This window comes from Globicephala melas, chromosome 14 (assembly GCF_963455315.2).
Source record: "Globicephala melas chromosome 14, mGloMel1.2, whole genome shotgun sequence".
In the NCBI taxonomy this organism is placed as follows: Eukaryota; Metazoa; Chordata; class Mammalia; order Artiodactyla; family Delphinidae; genus Globicephala; species Globicephala melas.
The window spans coordinates 47548178-47567580 of NC_083327.1; the positions used below are offsets into that span (position 1 = coordinate 47548178).

Here is a 19403-nt window from a genome sequence, read left to right on the forward strand (position 1 = left end):
ATTTTGGATGGCACATTTGGTCCATTATTTGTATAAATTAGTAATCTGGATTTTAGCACATGGATTTAAAAGGCAACAGTGTATCAGTGGTTTCTGTGTATTTGGTAAGTTCCTGGAAGAACATAGTGCTTTTATATTAGAAATGTAAGTTTAAGAATGGCGGTGTTGCCTTTTAACAAGTTCTCTGGGATACCTTTATTTTTATTACTATTATTACTGATATATGATTATGGTCAGAAGGCTTTTCCCCTCAAAGAGTGACTAGACAAACAACAGCTTGAATTCCTGACACCTCTTGTGGTGCTGTATGTTCTTGCTCATGGCGTGCTGCCCATGTGGATTCATTCCATTTGGTGGGTCCTACCACATCAGGGTCAGTCACCTGCACTGGCTTGTGGGTGCGACTGATAGCAGCCCTTAGCCATTGAATCCTTTCCTGCAAGTTGTCCTTAACTAAAATAGAACTGCAAAAGTGGTTCGTTTAGAAGCAAAACGTCAGTCTATCACTTTGTTTTGGATGGTCCCTGGCAGTTTGAAAGCTAGGACAAAGATGGTTTGTGAAACCAGTCTTGTGGAGATTGAAAATCTTACCTAAGATTTGGGCAGAAAGCTTAAATGCATATGAATCTCAGCCAAACACCAGGTCTGTGTGACGTCCATCATGGCTGTTCTTGATGTTAAGAGATTCTGTAGTTTCAAGGCCGCGCTATGCGAGGTTTGTGTGATGCCCATTTTCGCCTTCAGGAAGGCTGTGCCTTGTTGTGCTGGTGGGTGGTAACCTCGCTCACCACGTAAATACAGCACCCCACTTCTCTCCAGCATGCCCAGTGCCTCACCGAGGGCAGCCAGGGGTGAGCTTCTCCATGCAGTGGGTACCCAGGTCTTAGATGTTCCTCCTGTGCTTGAAACAAGTGTCATGCTACAGATCTGTCATCCGTTCTCCCGGTGGCTCTTGTAAGAGTTCCTGCATGTGAATCTCAAGGCTGAGCAGAGCTCCCCGTGCCCAAGTGGACATGTGTGGCCCAGAGAGGGAGTTGTCCAGCGTGCACTGCGTGAACAGGACACAGTGACTTCAGACTGAAAAACAAAGTCCTTTGGAGGTATCCTGAGGGTTGGGTCAGTTGAAACATTTCTGGCATTACTTAATGACTTACATTGTGGTTTTGCTGCAAGTACCTTTAGCAACTTTTAATACCCGTGATCTCTCTAGATGAATGTGACGTGTGATTTACTATCATTATTTTAATCACTGTTCCATTTATTGCCTTTAGGGTTGAAGGAGGGGGAAGGGTTTTTTGTTGTTGTTTTTCCTTTTTTTTTTCCCATTCTTTTTTCTTTTGGTGGCCTAAACCACACTTCCTGATGCCGTGACTAACTCTGCTCCCCGGCCGAGTATTTCAGCCTTCGTCTAGGCTCATGTTTCAGATCTGCACGCGTTGCTTGCATTTTCCTGGTATCGGAATGTTGGTTCCTTGTTCTAGGAATACAACATTAATTTCTAAAATTATCATGGGACTTGTGATAACACAAGACATGAAACTCTGTATAAAATGTATTGGCCTTTCTCATTGACCTGCTGTAGTATTATTGTGTCGTGTGTGTATGCGTGTGTGATGTCTGGCTGCCATGTAAAGCTTCAAAGGAAAACCTTAAAAGCAGACCATCCTTTTTTGCATGCTCTATTCTAAGTAGAATGTTCAATGTAACTAACTAAAATTGCATGTTAAATATATTTCAGTTTTTTCTTTTCTATCTTTGTTTTTATTTGTTTTCAGTTTCTGTATATTTGCTTAATTGTGCCGTTTTAGTGGTTGTAGGATAAAGATGCACTGGTGAAGCAAATGTAGTGCCAACAGAAGGTGATTTTCCAGTTGTGTATGTCCTGCAGCATTTGAAGGGACTGTGCATTCTTAAAACAATCACAGTTGCTTCTAAACCAGATTTCATTTCTATTATTGTTTTACGTGCCAAACCCCGAAAGGCATTGGTCTTGAATCTCTGAACGCTGTGGACCCATTAGAAGACTGTTTTGATTGTCACAAATCGTAGTGCCTGAAAACATTCTTCAAGCTGACTGTCTTAAAAAAAAAAAAAAGAAAGAAAGAAAGTTCTCCAAAGACAAGACAGGAATTATTGTAACAGAAAATAATTACGGTCGAAATGTCTGTGGTTCCTTGGAAATGCTGCGCTTTTTGTATTTTCCATCATCAGTGCAGTTTGAACGAATGTGTATAGTTCAGAGGTCTCTGTGTTCGCATTTTAAAATTAGGTAAATGACCTCATCTTTCAAGCTTGAATTCATTTTTAATTTTATTTTATACAATGTGTAGACAGTTCCCTGTTCTCTGCATTTAGAAGTATAAACCATATAAATCTGTTAATGCTGTAAGTAATTTTTATAATTATGATGTAACTCTATCCTATCCTTAAAACATTTAAAACAAACCCTTTATGTGCAAAAATAAATAAATAAAAATTTTTTTAAAAAATAAAAAGACCTTTGAAATCCAATTGCTTTGGGAAAGAATTACCTTTAAAGATATGTTTGTTCTATGCATTTCTATAATGACTGTTAGAAGAATCTTTTTAAAAATATAAAGTCTAATAACATTGGAGGTATTTTCCTTGATGGTAATAGAGAATACATCTGTTTCTCCAAGAAAAATTTAACTTGACTTTTGAAATAGCAAACAGAAGTCTTATTATAAGGCTTATTATTTAAGGTCCATGCAATGGGATCTGTGCTACCAAACCTTAACCAAAAAAAAACAACAAAAAAATCAATCAACAAATTTTGAGTGAATGCCTTACTATGTTCTCAGCACTTTTTTAATATGCATTATGATAACGAAAAGTATACATGTTCGTACTTAATCTTACTTAAATAGAACTGCTTAACACACACACAAACTTAACGGCAGACAATTTTAGATAATACACGTAAAGTGTCAAGCTGTTGAGTACAGAATACTGTATATATAGCATGAGAGGTTTTCAGTAGAGGAACTGGATGAAGACTGCAGTAAACAGAAAGGCTTGAAAGGACAAAGGCCGGTGGAGAGAACTGTGAAGAAAGCAACCTGAGTTAAGGCACAAGACAGGAATGGTTTTGGCGGGTGGCTGGTATGGTCAGATAATCCTGAACAGAGAGACGCGTGAGTGCCAGGGAAAGCCAGATAGAGTCAAAAAGTTCCTGGTGATGCGTTTTGTCCCTGCAATTTAACTGGGAAATGAGTCTCTCTAAGAATTTTAGAGATTTAGAATCTATACATATTTTTCGGTCTGTATGCTCACAGTGGTGCTGGACAATGATTCTAAGACATACATTTCTTTTCCCCCACATTTAAACATCTCATAAGTTGAGAAGAATCTTATAATCAATTGTGTATCACAGTTGGACAGCATTTTTTCCCTCTAAGTGGTACATAAAACAATGATGCATCTTAATCAACCACCACCACGAATCAAGAGTGCTATGAAGTCATTAGAACAAACGAATGAGTAAAGGCTTTTATGTTTAAAGTAGAACATAATCAATTCTCAATTCTACAAAAAATTGTCTGAACCTCTTGCTCACAAGGAACAGAAGAAACCTGAGGGTCTACAGTAGGAAGGCGCAGGAACAAGTCTAAATTGACTTTCTTAACACAGAAAGTGAAGATGAGTCCAAGCCAGAGAGACCAGAGGATATAAGGCAAATGCAGAAATAGTAAATTATTCGTCAGACTACAAGCTGTAAAACCTAAACGCAGAGAAATGCCATTGAAAAGCAAGTTGAATTGTCCAGCAGAGTGCTAGAAAACACGGGGTAAAACCAGGGGCTGATGATAAAGAGGTTGTTTCCAAGTTTGTCAAGAGCAGTTAAGCCCTCAGGTCATCACTTGTACCTAGCAGACAGTTGACCCTCCTCTATGCTGGTAAAAAAACAGAAGAGAAGTGAATGGGGAAAATGAGCTGGAGCAGTTCCAGTCTGGGGAACCAGAGGAGGGCAGGTGATAAGGCATGAAACTAAGAGCAGAGAATTCAGTGAGAGCCACGGACAGGGAGACGATATTTGCAAAAGACATCTGATAAAGAATTGCTATCTAAAATATACAAAGAACTCTTAAAACTCAACAATAAGAAAACGAATAACCTGATTAAAAAAATGGGCAAAAGATCTGGACACCTCACCAAAGAAGATATGCAGTAGTAAATAAGCATATAAAAAGATGCTCAACATCACATGTCATTAGGGAATTGAAAATTAAACAGTGAGTTACCACTATACACCGGTTAGAATGGCCACACTCCAGAACACGGGCAACATCAAATCCTGATGAAGAAGTGGAGCAACAGGAACGCTCATTCACTGCTGGCAGGAATGCCTTTCAAAGTGGCTGCACCATTTTGCAGTTGAGCAGTTTCTGACAAAACTAAATGCTCTCTTACCATATGATCTGGCAACCTTGCTATTTGGTGTTTACCCAAATAAGTTGAAAACTTATGTCCACATAAAAACTAGCACATGTATGTTTTATAGGAGCTTTATTCATAATTGCCCAAACTTGGAAGCAACCAAGTTATCCTTCAGTAGATGAATGGATAAGTAAACTGTGGTATCTCCAGACAATGGGATATTATTCAGCACTAAAAGGAAATGAGCTATCAAACGATGAAAAGACGTGGAAGAAATTTAAATGCATATTATTAAGTAAAAGAAGCCAATTGAAAAGGATACATACTGTATGTATATGACATTCTGGAAAAGACAAAGCTATGGAGACAGTAAAAAGATCAGTGGTTGCCAAAAAGGAGGGAGGGATGAAAAGGCAGGGCACAGAGGATCTTTAAGTCGGTGAAAGTGTTCTGTATGATACTATAATAGTAGACACATGTCATTACACAGTTGTCAAAATCTATAGAATATACAGCACTAAGAGTGAACCTTAATGTAAACTATGTATTTGGGGTGTTTATGTGTCAATGTAGGCTCATCAGTTAACAAAGGTATCCATCTAGCGCAGGATGTTGATAGTGGGGAAGGCTGTGTCCATTAGGGGAGAAGGGTATGTGGGAATTCTGTACTTTCTGCTCCATTTTTCTGTGACTCTAAAATTGCTCTAAAATATAGCCTATTAATAAAAACTGCAGCCTGTACAGTGAGTCCCCATTCCCCTTCCCTCCCTAGATGCCAAATGCCAGGAGTCAGGCTTATAACAGGCCCCTGGCAGCAGACTAAAGAACCCTCTGGAGGAAGTGAACCACTCAAAGCAAAAAACCTAATCATAACGACATTTGGGTGTGTGTGCTGAATTAAAAAAATCATCTGAGGGGCTTCCAGTTTCTATGCAGGATGTAGAAAGATGGAAAGAGCAATGCTCCTCAGTAACAACTAAAAATACCAAACAACCTACAAAATCATAAGTTTTCTTGAACCTATCAAAGAGCTGAAATCACAACACTCCTCCTGGCTTTAAATCTAAGACAAGCCTCCCAGGACACACAGGACACAAACTTACGGCAGAGCACAGACGTAAGATGAGGCTCTCATACAAGTGAGTAAGAAGAATTCAGCTAAAATTTATAACAAGCTGTTAAAAGTAGAGCATGGGCTTAGCTAAACCACTCCACAACACTGCTGCCTCAGTATGCATTTTGTGTGGCTAATCGGCCTGCAGGGCCTTGAACTGACACTATCCTCTCCATCTAGCATGCATGCCCTAGAAAACAGCCCACGGGCTCATAAGTAAATGGAAGTTCCTGATGTGACTCCCCCAGCTGCCCTGGTGATTGTCAGTCTCCCCCACCTCCCAGGGTCTTCCTCTTGTGCCCCTTGAATAAAAACAGGCCCCTGAGCAGCTTACCAACCACCTCCCCCTCCTTTTTGGTTTGAATTGACCAATCTGGCCTTAGCCTGGGACCCCCCAAAGTACTCCCCCTGGATCCACCCCGATCGCTGCCTATACCCTGCCTTAACCTCCCTCATGGCCCCTTAAGGTGTGCCGTGTACCTCCTCCAGGACCTGTAAAGTAATCAATTCGATTTCAATTCTCTTGTGGTCTTTTATTGAACCATCCATCAAAAATGTTAACAAATGTTAATTTAACAAAGTTAAATTAACAAATTTAACAAAGTTACAAATGTTAATTTAACAAAGTTACAATGGGCAAGTGTGAGAACACAGAACCCACAAATGCCACAGGCACACGGGACTGCGCACACTCACAAGCTCTCAGCCATGACCTCAGTGGGTGACCACAAGAAAGACTGGGGACAGGGCAGAAAACAAGAGAAAGCCTTCCTCCATGCAACAGGCCAGCCAGCCTCAGCTGAAAAAGCACAAAACCCCACCCAGATCCTTATCATCTAAGGAACAAGAGCCTAAGCTACCCGGGTAAGAGCAACAAACCTTGTTTCCCCATCGGCCCTACCTCCCCCCTCCCCCCAGGGCACAGGTGATAACCAACCAAGTCTGGGGAAAGAGAAAAAGAGTAAAACCTTTTGGGCAAGGGTGAAAATGAAAACAAAACATTTCAAAACTTCTGAGACACAGATGAAATGGATTGGTGAACTGCAGCTTGTTTCTTATAAATTTATTTATGTATTTATTTATTTTTGGCTGCGTTGGGGCTTCCGTTGCTGTGCCTGGGCTTTCTCTAGTGGCGGCAAGCGGGGGCTACTCTTTCGTTGCGGTGCGCGGGTTTAAGGCAAGTGAAACCATAAGTGACATTCCTTCCTTCATCTACTCATCTTCCATGGCTCTGTGGTCAAAGAACCATCTCAAAGACCCATGGAAAAGAAAATTAGCTCCTAATTACAGAGAAGCTAGGAAACCCTTGCTATATTGATAAAAATAAATCAAGAGTAAAGGAAGGCTTGTTCCTCTCTTCCACTCACCAACACAAAATGCTACTACTGTCCATGAGTCTCTCAAAACTTCTTTTTTTGTTTTATTCTTCTAATTAGATCAAGGAAAGAGACCCTAATAGAAACTAGCCCTTTTTTTAAAACCACTTACTGGCTTCTAGTTGTTTCTCCTCCTCCTAGCTGCTGAGCAGCTTACATGATCATCTCATAGGGCTGGCTCTTGCTCAGGTCTCCTCAAAAAGCCACTCTGGCAACACTCCCTGCCCTACCAAACCCTATTTCTCCAGTAGAAAAATCACCCGCAGGGATTTCCCTGGTGGCGCAGTGGTTAAGAATCCACCTGCCAATGCAGGGGACATGGGTTCGAGCCCTGGTCCGGGAATATCTCACATGCCGCGGAACAACTAAGCCTGTGAGCCACAACTACTGAGCCCTCATACCACAACTACTGAAGCTCGTGCGTCTAGAGAAGCTCTGCAACAAGAGAAGCCATCACAATGAGAAGCCCATGCACTGCATTCTGCAGCTTGGACTTGGAGGAGTCTGAATAGTAGTGGAGAGGGAATGTGGAGTAGGCTACAAAAATGGCAAAGGAGACCAGAGTGCCTGCCATCCTCATTCACAGACAGACGATGCATAAGGCACCACAATGAATTTAGTAATGAGAATGGCAAATAACAAAGCTGCAACAAAAAAGATTTCCTATATTTTCAAGTTCAACTCAAACTATCTTCTCAAATACAATGAACAATTGTTTTTATGGTTTTTTTTTTGCAGCACGCGGGCCTCCCACTGCCGCGGCCCCTCCCGTCGCGGAGCACAGGCTCCGGACGCGCAGGGTCAGCGGCCACGGCTCACGGGCGCAGCCGCTCCGCGGCATGCGGGATCCGCCCGGACCGGGGCACGAACCCGCGTCCCCCGCATCGGCAGGCGGACTCCCAACCACTGTGCTACCAGGGAAGCCCTGAACAATTGTTTTTTAAAAAACATTTATACTGCAAAAATCTGGATTAGGGAAGTAGATAAGTATTTCATAACTAATTATGTTTTTCTCTGAACCTTTGCCAATACGCGTGTTCTCCCTGGAATGTCTTCCTCTTGTTATGTCCAATTATTAAAAACTATCTTTTTAAAAAGTTGTATGTTCTATATATTTTCTGATTACTAAAGTAATCTTTGTGCCTCGTAGAAAACTTGAAAAATATTGGGCTGGCCAAAAAGCTTGTCTGGGTTTTTCTATAAGATGTTATGGAAAAACCTGACTGAACCCAAACGAACTTTTAGGCCAACCCAATAGAATAGATAAAAACAACAACAACAAAAAAAAAGGAAAAAATATTTGTCACCCTTTATCCTATTAAAATTGTTACCTTTTTTTTTTTTTCACCTCTCTCCTTATAACAGAATTTTATAAGAGATTGGATACAGGGAACAAAGTACAAAGAAGAATGAAAATCACACTAATACTTGTAACCTAAGAAGTCAGAAAAACAGTTGTGTCTATGATGGAAAAGGTATACTTTGTAAAGTTAATTCTACCAAGTTGATCCTCAGATGAACAGACAATTTTGTAGTAATTGTTATGCCCACCAGATAAAAAATTACCCAAATACACCATAACTATGTACCATAGTTTTTATGATACCCATCCAACTTCCTGTAGTATTGCTTTTCTCCATTTCCACTTTTCTTCTCAAAGGAATTTCAGTCAGAGACATGCATAATATATAATACACTAATCAATACTGTCAAAACTGAAGTGGTAAGGCTATGTAAAAGTATTTTTAAATCTACCATAATATCACCTCTATTCCAACCAGCATATGAATCCTAGGGAGACCTACAGTATGTAGGTTCCTATAATATTTTGAACATATCTCCACTATGGTACTTATTTAACGTGATATAATATATCCCATCCCCATAAAAATCTATTTTTTATCCTATATTTAGAGCCTTTGCAATAACTGGATATATAAGGTATCATATGTAAATGTGTATTGGGCAGTATTAGTGAATTGTTAACCAACATTTTAACTCAAGTCCTAGAAGGTTCTGTATCAGATATACAAAACAGGATAATAATAATATTCCAAAGATCCTGTGCTGTGGAAACAGGATGAAGAGTAAAGTGTCATCAGCCAGGAAGAAGGAAGATGAAGCCAATGTAACATTCCTGCAGCTGACAAGTACCTTCTTTTCAGGAGGCCCAGGCAGGAAGCTGATTCTTCTACAATTTTCCTGCTTCTTACTTCAAGAAGCAGTACATCAAAAGCATGCATTCCCTGTGCCACATATCAAGAGAGTGAAGCCATTATGACTGGCATGTCTCCAGTATTTGGGAGAAGCCACGTCAGACCCCAATCCTTTTTTTTTGGCTCCAGCCCTACTCTTGCATACTCCAATAATGTGCCTCTGAATGGCCAGGAATGCAGAAAAGATATTAAGAAGAGTGAATGTCACTACAACAATTACCTGGTACATCACAGGATCCACAAGACTGTAGAATGTTTATTGGTAAGAATATTCTGCCACTGGATGGAGAGGTGGAGTTAGAACAGGAGGGCTATAGTGTGTTATCTTGTCTGGTCACAGGACTCAAATAAGTAGGCGTTTGAATAAGGGCTTGGATGTCAGCAAAATTCAATAAGGTGAGTCATGTAAGATTGGAATAATATTATTCCATACAACATACACTAAGCTCTTTAGAACCTGGTTGAATTTGGGGAGACACCCTCCTTGAAAAATCAGAGCCTTTAGAGCCAGTGGCCCTATACAGAGGCCCAGGTCCCCAGACACCAGTGTTGAAGACTCAGGTCCTGAGCTGGGGTGTGGACTCTTGAATAGCTCCTGAGGTACAATCAGTCTCTCAGACTGGGCCCTCCACTATGTCAGCCCTTGACTAACCCTTATGTACTCTAAGTCACGTATTCCCTTGCTCAAGCATAATTCAAGGACTTAAAATAATATTAATTATCTGTTTTGGATGTAGACAACTATATTATATTTTTCTCATTTCCTCGTTTTACACCTAAATATGCTATTTAGAATGAAAATATACAAAGGTGTCACCTAAGAGTTCTTCTTCTCTTTTCCTCACCTCCCACATGAAGTCGTTGTTAAGTCCTATCAGTTATACTTCCAAAATATATCATGAATCTCTGCAGTTCTCCATCTCCACTGCAACCACCCTGGTGCAAGCCACCATCACCACTGGCTCCAGAGCAAGGACCACTGCAGTGGTCTCTTCAATGACCTCCCGGCTCCCATTTACGCTGTGCTGCAATCCATTCCTCACTCAACAGCCAAAGTGGTCCTCTCAAAATATAAAACATAACTAACCCTTGCTTTCAACCCTCTAATAGTTTTCCATCACACACATACAGGGAAAAAAAAAGCCAAAATCCTTTTCTGTGGCCTTCAAAGTTGTACTTGATCTGGTACCCACTCCTGACCTAAGCCTAAAGCCACTTTCACCAAAGGAATCAACAAACATACCACCAGAGACAGGTCAGGAAGCAGCAGTAGCTGAGAGAGACCAACTGTGTAGCTGTGTTGAGAAAGGTTTTGTGTAAAACTCATGGGGCATCTGAATTTCTACATACTGAGTTTTCTTAAAGGAAGTACCCCAGTATAATGAATCAATCAAAAGTCAAGGTACCAACACTTGACAGAATTCAATAAACATGCCTTTCTTTGTACGTAATGGAGAACCAGTGAAGGATTTTAAGCAGAGAAATAACTAGATCTGACTTGCATTTTAGAAACTGAAATTCTGGTTGCCTTGTGGAGGATATATGCAATGGGAGGAGACTAAAGAACAGTCAAAATGCATCACAATAACTCAGGAAACAGCCTGAGGTTCCTACACAAATCTTGATGGGGAGGGATGAGACCTGACTGAAGAGCTGTTTAGGAGGTCATACACAGCATGAGAATCTGGTGGTTGATTCAAGGTGGGAGGAGAGACACCCTCTCCGAGGTGTTCAGTCTGTCAAGGAGGTTATGGACCTCTACAGATTTTATTCTAGCTTCAAGCAGGGCTCATATCTGACGAGTTACAGGGACTCGTATGGCACCCCTCACTGAGATTACTCACATGCTCCCCGCCCCACTGGTGATCTCTGGGCTGGGATGGGATGTAACGCAGGAGCCTCTGACTCCAGGTCCACTTTTCCATTCTGAGCATCTATCTTCCCAGCAGAGTGGGCACTTCTAAAAACACACCACTCAAATTTCTCTAGCCTTCGCTACGGCTCGCTGTGCTGAACTATTTTCTACTCAACAACCAGAGGGCTGTTACACTCCCATTAATAACTTGTGATCACTATGGTGGTCATTCTCAACCTGATGTAGGGGTAGGACACGGTATAAGAATCAGCAAGTGCCCTTTTAAAACACTACACACTCACTCTCCTCCCCTTTCAGATGGCTATCCACACACCCACCAAGGGGACTGACTGATTGGAAAGATTTTCTTTTAATTTTTAAAATATTTATTTAGTTAGTTTTGGCCGCGTCGGGTCTTTGTTGCTGCGTGCAGGCTTTTCTCTAGTTGCGGCGAGTGGGGGCTACCCTTCGTTGTGGTGCGCAGACTTCTCATTGCGGTGGATTCTCTTGTTGCGGAGCACGGGCTCTAGGCGCGCAGGCTTCAGTAGTTGTGGCTCGCGGGCTCTAGAGCGCAGGCTCAGTGGTTGTGCGCACGGGCTTAGCTGCTCCGCGGCATGTGGGATCTTCCCAGACCAGGGTTCGAACCCGTGTCCCCTGCATTGGCAGGCGGATTCTTAACCACAACACCACCAAGGAAGTCCCTGCTTGGAAAGATTGAGAACTACCTGCTGCTTTACTAAATGCAAAGATAAGGGCCTATAAAATTCAGTAATTAAAAAGAAGAAACACTATGCCAACCTATTCTATAAGAATAAGAATTATGAAACATAACAATAGTATCCTATACTGAGTTCCAAGAGAAGTTACTCTGTGTTTTTGAAATATTTTTTTCTGTTGTTTTTTACGATGATAAACATTTTCAGGTCTCAATTTATTTCTCAGCAGGAACTACATATAGTTTAATGAAACGAATATTATGATGCTCTTCCTACTGAGAAAACCTCAGTGCCATTCTGAAAGGATCTGAAGAAAGGTAATGAAGTCCTAGAAAAGAGCTTTAAAGTTGTCAATATTCAAATTCTTTAGAGAAAAAAATTCATATTAATGACCAAAACAAAAAAACCCCACATATTCCTCTTTTTACCATCCTGTCTCTGCTTTTTTTTTTTTTTTTTTTTTGTGGTACACGGGCCTCTCACTGTTGTGACATCTCTGGTTGCAGAGCACAGGCTCCGGACGCACAGGCTCAGTGGCCATGGCTCACGGGCCCAGTCACTCCGTGGCATGTGGGATCCTCCCGGACCGGGACACAAACCCGTGTCCCCTGCATCGGCAGGCGGACTCTCAACCACTGTACCACCAGGGAAGCCCCTGTCTCTGCTTTTTTCATCAGCAAATTTTAAAGAAAATACTGTATGTAACCCTGAAAGGAAAGCTAAGATAAATGAGTGAATTACAATAAAATAAAGCAGGTTGGCTTAGTAATTAGATACAATAATCTAGATTTTTCCAAAGTGTGACACAGATGACTTTAAGTATTCAATATATTTATTTTAATGGTCCCTAGAAATAACACAGTAGTAGCACATCAAATCTGTGAAGTCATATTATTGCGTAAGGTAAGATTGAAGCAGGCAGAGGAATTCACATAGACACCTTGTCTTATAGGTCCTATACTCAGGAATGCTCTTGCTCTGAGCCTTGAGTAACTGAACAGTGTGACAATCCCTTTTAAAAAGATAACGACGAGATATAACTCACATACCAGAAGAGTCATCCTTTTAAAGTGTACAACTCAGTTCTGAGTATATTCACAAGGTTGTATAACCGTTACCGCTACCTAATTCCAGAGTATCCTCGCCTAAAAAGAAACCCATGACCATTAGTAGTTATTCCCACTTCCCGCTTCCCCACAGCCCCTGGTGACAGCTATCCACCCTTTGTCTCAATGGACTGGCCTATTCTGAACATTTCAGAGAGTGGAGTCACACAATATGTGCCTTTTTGTGTCAGGTTTCTTTCACGTTTGATGTTTTCAAGGTTCATCTGTGTTTTAGCATGTATCAGTACTTCATTCCTTTTTTTTTTATGGCCAAGTAAAATTCTACTACATACCACATTTTGTTACCCATTCATCAGTTGACGGACATTTGGGTTGTTTCCACTTTTTAGCTATTATAAGTAATGCTGCTCTGAACATTCATGTACAAGTTTTTGTGTGGACGTCTTTTCAATTTTCTTGAGTATATACCTAAGACTAGAATTGAGGGATCACGTGGTAACTTCACATATGTTAACCTACTGAGAAACTGAAAAGCTATTTTCCAAGGTGACAACATCATTTTACAATCCCACCAGCAATGCATGAGGCTCCAATTTCTCCATACCTCTGCCAACAATTTATTGGTCACTTTTAAAATTATGGCCACCCCACTTGGTGTGAAGTGGTACCTCACTGTGGTTTTGACCTGCAGTTCCCTAATGACTAGTGATGGCAACCTAACTCCTTGAAAGTACACGTGGTACAGATAATACATCTCTCTGGTGTCCAATCTCATATTCTACATTTCTTTCGGCATTACAACAAGCTCTTTTACCCTCTACTACTCTCTGTGGTGGATGTGGTTTATTGCGGGCTTCTTCCACCCTTTCAGCCCTTGTCCTGACTGCCTCCCCAAAAGCCATGCCCTTTGTCTAACACACTACTCTCTTCTCCCTCCTACAAGGCCTGCAGCACCCACTTCTTCTCTGCAGAGAAGCCTGGTCTTTATCATTTTCCTGCTCCCACCCAACGACACATACTCCGCTTTACCTCAGAGAGCCCTGCCCTCTTACCAGTAGACTCTGTCAGTCCTAACTCTGCAGACTTCAGTCCTTCCCATTCTTTCAACTCCCTCTTCCACTTCCCAGTCTGACATTCCACATTTCCAAAGTCCTTCCTAATTCCTCCACATTCCAAACCACCTCTCCCTGTGACTCCAGCCTCCTCTGTGCCCCTCTGGTCCTCTGCATGTCTCCCCCTCCTGACACGCCTCAGGCCACAAGCGCTACACCTAGCCCTTCACTGACTCTTCTACGCACTATGAAATGTTATCCCACTCTTGTTCTCTACTCCCCACTTCTCACTACAGCCTGGAGTCTGTCTGCCATTTGAGTTGTAAGTGACTAAAAGCAATAATGGAAGAAAACCTTTTCCAATCGAAGTGATGTGATGGTTAATTCTGTGTCAACCTGACTAGGCCATGGGGTACCCAGATATGTGGTCAAACATTATTCTGAGTGTGTCTGTGAGGGTTAGTCTGCATGAGATTAACATCTGAATTGGTGGACTGAGTAAAGCAGGTTGCCCTCCCTAACGTGGGTGGCCTCACCCAACCAAGTGAAGACCTAAATAGAATAAAAAAGGCCGAGTAAGAGGGAACTTCTTTGTGCCGTTTGAGTTGGCACATCTGTCCTCTCCTGCCCTTGGACTGGGCTCACCTGAGTCTCCAGCTTGCCGACGATAGATGCTGGGACTTTTCAGCCTCCATGATCATGTGTGCCAATATCTAATAATAAATCATATTTATATATCCTATTATATATTGCTAAAAGATAAACGGAGGGATATTTAAAATTTTAAGAGTTTGTTTGAGAAAAAACTGAGTCGCGTTGGGCAGTAGCAAACCGGAAGTGATTGGGAGCACTCCACCAACAGGAACTCGGGGACGGGCTTTAACAGAGAAGAGGTAGAAGCAAAGCAAGGAAGTTATCTGATTGGCTACAGCTTAAAGCCTAGTTGGCTCTTTGTGATGGGTTCTCCTTAGGCTTAGATTTCATAATCTTGAGGCATTTACAGGCTTAGATTTTGGTTGGCTTACCTAGGCCACCATGGCATTAGAGCCACCTTAGTCTAAGAGCCACCTTGTTTAATTAACTTAACGATATATATCCTACTGGCTCTGTTTCTCTGGAGAAATCTGACTTATACTTAAGCCCTGGAAGCCCCTTGTCCCACGAATAGGCAAATAAGCAAAAAACATGCAGAGGAGTTTAGATTTGGTCTAGTGAACAAAGAAGAGAAAATGAATACTCATGCAGGGGATTACATTTATTAATCGTACCACAGCACTAAGAAGCAAGATAAATTGAAATAGGGAGAGCACGAAAGTCAGGAGACTACAAAAACAAGGTCTACACTGATTCCTACCTGGGGGAATGCAAATGAAAAGGAAAATCTAATAGAAATACCAAAGAAAAAACCAAAAATACTTAAAAAGAAAAATTTAATCCCCAAATTCCACTCTCAAAGGAAGGTAGGGTCAGACAGAAATGCTAGAGTAGAGAAAGGAAACTAGATTTTTTTTTGGCCTATTTCTTTTATTCTTTGGCATGTGGGAGATGTCTGATGGAGAAGATGATTAATTCAATTTTGGACATGTGGTATTTCAGGTGATGGCAGACATCCAGGTACAGGTGACAGTCTTAAAAATTAAATGGACAGAAGCTTCCTAAAATTAATTTAGAGTTCTACCACCCCACAGCAACATTTTATGCTCACCAGAATACATCTCTCGTCTTATTCAAGGGCATCACTTGGCATTGGGCAGCAAAGTAACTGGCTACTGAATCACAGTTCCAGCATGCAGTTAGTTTCAGCTCTGTCACGAAAATCTTCAAATATCTCCCAAACTAAAATTATTCATATAATATACCAAGTATTTTATCCCTTTCCAAAGTGATGTAAATTTGGGCACTCAAACATGCTGAGCATTTACACTGTGATAAAATGAAGCCAAGGACAAATACAAAGGAAAGAGCTGTCATAAATATTCAGTATTCGAACCACAATATCACTAACCTCCTTAAATCCCCCTAGATGGAACTATGTCCTAGATAATCCTGGCTTGGTGGGAACTCACCAGTGTGCTAAAGATTCGGTTCTCTTCCTTCCTGACACACTACTTATGTAAATACTACCATCTGCCCCCTTCTCAAAGAGGACAGAAATAAGAGCTTAATCAGATTGAAAATTTTCTTCCACAATATGGTTAAATATTAATGTACTGTAACTTGAAGCCAATAAAGGTTGTTGCCCAAATACACACATACACCATTACAAAAGATCCGATATCTTGGAAGTAATCTCCAAAGGCCTTGAAATTATTGTCTTCTTGCTTACTGTCCCAATAGGTAAGTAAGACTGGCAAGTGGCTAAGCAGTGACAATATCCAAAATGCACACCAGTATATTTTCTACCTTTCCCCTACACTTACAATAGAAAGTTTTCTTATTACCATATATTACCACATATCTAATAATGCCTTCCTTAAATGTTGAGGGAAAGTGTCTCTGCTACTCTGGAGATTCTATATTTGTGTTTAAAATGGCAGTAAGAGGAAGATGGTGGAAGAGTAAGACGCGGAGATCACCTTCCTCCCCACAGATAAACCAGAAATACATCTACACATGGAACAACTCCTACAAAACACCTACTGAACGCTGGCAGAAGACCTCAGACCTCCCAAAAGGTGTGTGGATGAAAGGCTCTTGGTGCTGCAGCCAGGAGTCAGTGCTGTGCCTCTGAGGTGGGAGAGCCAACTTCAGGACACTGGTCCACAAGAGACCTCCCAGCTCCACATAATATCAAATGGCGAAAATCTCCCAGAGATCTCCATCTCAACATCAGTACCCAGCTTCACTCAACGACCAGCAAGCTACAGTGCTGGATACCCTATGCCAAACAACTAGCAAGACAGGAACACAACCCCACCCATTAGCAGAGAGGCTGCCTAAAACCATAATAAGGCCACAGACACCCCAAAACACACCACCAGACGTGAACCTGCCCACCAGAAAGACAAGATCCAGCCTCATCCACCAGAACATAGGCACTAGTCCCCTCGACCAGAAAACCAACATAACCCAATGAACCAACCTTAGCCACTGGGGACAGACACCAAAAACAACGGGAACTACGAACGTGCAGCGTGCAAAAAGGAGACCCCAAACACAGTAAGATAAGCAAAATGAGAAGACAGAGAAACACACAGCACATGAAGGAGCAAGATAAAAACCCACCAGACCTAACAAATGAAACGGTAATAGGCAGTCTACCTGAAAAAGAATTCAGAGTAATGAGAGTAAAGATGATCCAAAATCTTGGAAATAGAGTACAGAAAATGCAAGAAACATTTAACAAGGACCTAGAAGAACTAAAGATGAAACAAACAACAATGAACAACACAATAAATGAAATTAAAAATACTCTAGATGGGCTTCCCTGGTGGCGCAGTGGTTGAGAGTCCACCTGCCGATGCAGGGGACACGGGTTCGTGCCCCAGTCCGGGAGGATCCCACATGCCGCAGGAGCGGCTGGGCCCGTGAGCCATGGCCGCTGAGCCTGCGCGTCCGGAGCCTGTGCTCCACAATGGGAGAGGCCACAACAGTGAGAGGCCCGCGTACAGCAAAAAAAAAAAAAAAAAAAAAAAAATACTCTAGATGGGATCAATAGCAGAATAACTGAGGCAGAACAACAGATAGGTGACCTGGAAGAGAAAATAGTGGAAATAACTACTGCAGAGCAGAGTAAAGAAAAAAGAATGAAAAGAACTGAGGACAGTCTCAGAGACCTCTGGGACAAAATTAAACGCACCAACATTCGAATTATACAGTTTCCAGAAGAAGAAGAGAAAAAGGGACTGAGAAAAAATTTGAAGAGATTATAGTTAAAAACTTCCCTAATATGGGAAAGGAAAAAGTTACTCAAGTCCAGGAAGCACAGAGAGTCCCATACAGGATAAATCCAAGGAGAAATACGCCAAGACACATATTAATCAAAGTACCAAAAATTAAATACAAACAAAAAATATTAAAAGCAGCAAATAAAAGACAACAAATAACATACAAGGGATTGGCCATAAGGTTAACAGATGATCTTTCAGCAGAAACTCTGCAAGCCAGAAGGGAGTGGCAGGACATATTTAAAGTGATCAAAGGGAAAAAACTACAACCAAGATTACTCTACCCAGCAAGGATCTCATTCAGATTTGATGGAGAAATTAAAACCTTTACAGACAAGCAAAAGCTGAGAGAGGTCAGCACCACCAAACCAGCTTTACAACAAATGCTAAAGGAACTTCTCTAGGCAAGAAACACAAGAGAAGGACAAGACCTACAATAACGAACCCAAACAATTAAGAAAATGGGAATAGGAACATACATATCGATAATTACCTTACATGTGAATGGACTAAATGCTCCCACCAAAAGACACAGTTTGGCTGAATGGATACAAAAACAAGACCCATCTATATGCTGTCTACAAGAGACCTACTTCAGACCTAGGGACACATACAGACTGAAAGTAAGGGGATGGGAACAGATACTCCATGCAAATGGAAACCAAAAGAAAGCTGGAGTAGCAATTCTCATATCAGACAATACAGACTTTAAAATAAAGACTATTAGAAGAGACAAAGAAGGACACTACATAATGATCAAGGGATCGATCCAAGAAGATATAACAATTGTAAATATTTACGCACCCAACATAGGAGTACCTCAATACATAAGGCAAATACTAACAATCATAAAAGGGGAAATCGACAGCAACACGTTCATAGTAGGGGACTTTAAAACCCCACTTTCACCAATGGACAGATCATCCAAAATGGAAATAAATAAGGAAACACAAGCTTTAAATGATACATTAAACAAGATGGACTTAATTAATATTTATAGGACGTTCCATCCGAAAACAACAGAATACACATATTTCTCAAGTGCTCATGGAACATTCTCCAGGATAGATCATATCTTGGGTCACAAATCAAGCCTTGGTAAATTTAAGAAAATTGAAATCGTACCAAGTATCTTTTCTGCCACAACACTATGAGACTAGATATCAATTACAGGACAAAATCTGTAAAAAAATACAAACACATGGAGGCTAAACAATACACTACTTAATAACGAAGTGATCACTGAAGATATCAAAGAGGAAATCAAAAAATACCTAGAAACAAATGACAATGGAGACACAACGACCCAAAACCTATGGGATGCAGCAAAAGCAGTTCAAAGAGGGAAGTTTATAGCAATACAATCCTACCTTAAGAAACAGGAAACATCTCGAATAAACAAGCTAACCTTGCACCTAAAGCAATTAGAAAAAGAACAAAAAAACCCCAAAGTTAGCAGAAGGAAAGAAATCATAAAAATCAGATCAGAAATAAATGAAACAGAGATGAAGGAAACGACAGCAAAGATCAATAAAACTAAAAGCTGGTTCTTTGAGAAGATAAACAAAATTGATAAACCATTAGCCAGACTCATCAAGAAAAAAAGGGAGAAGACTCAAATCAATAGAATTAGAAATGAAAAAGGAGAAGTAACAACTGACACTGCAGAAATACAAAGGATCATGAGAGATTACTACAAGCAACTCTATGCCAATACAATGG

At 41.0% G+C, this 19403-nt stretch overlaps 1 protein-coding gene across 6 annotated transcripts in view; it reads right to left on the bottom strand.

Moving 5' to 3' along the window:
• FAM184A (family with sequence similarity 184 member A) overlaps window positions 1–19403 on the bottom strand; it is a 124504-nt gene that overhangs the window by 77460 nt on the left and 27641 nt on the right. The window lies entirely within an intron of this gene.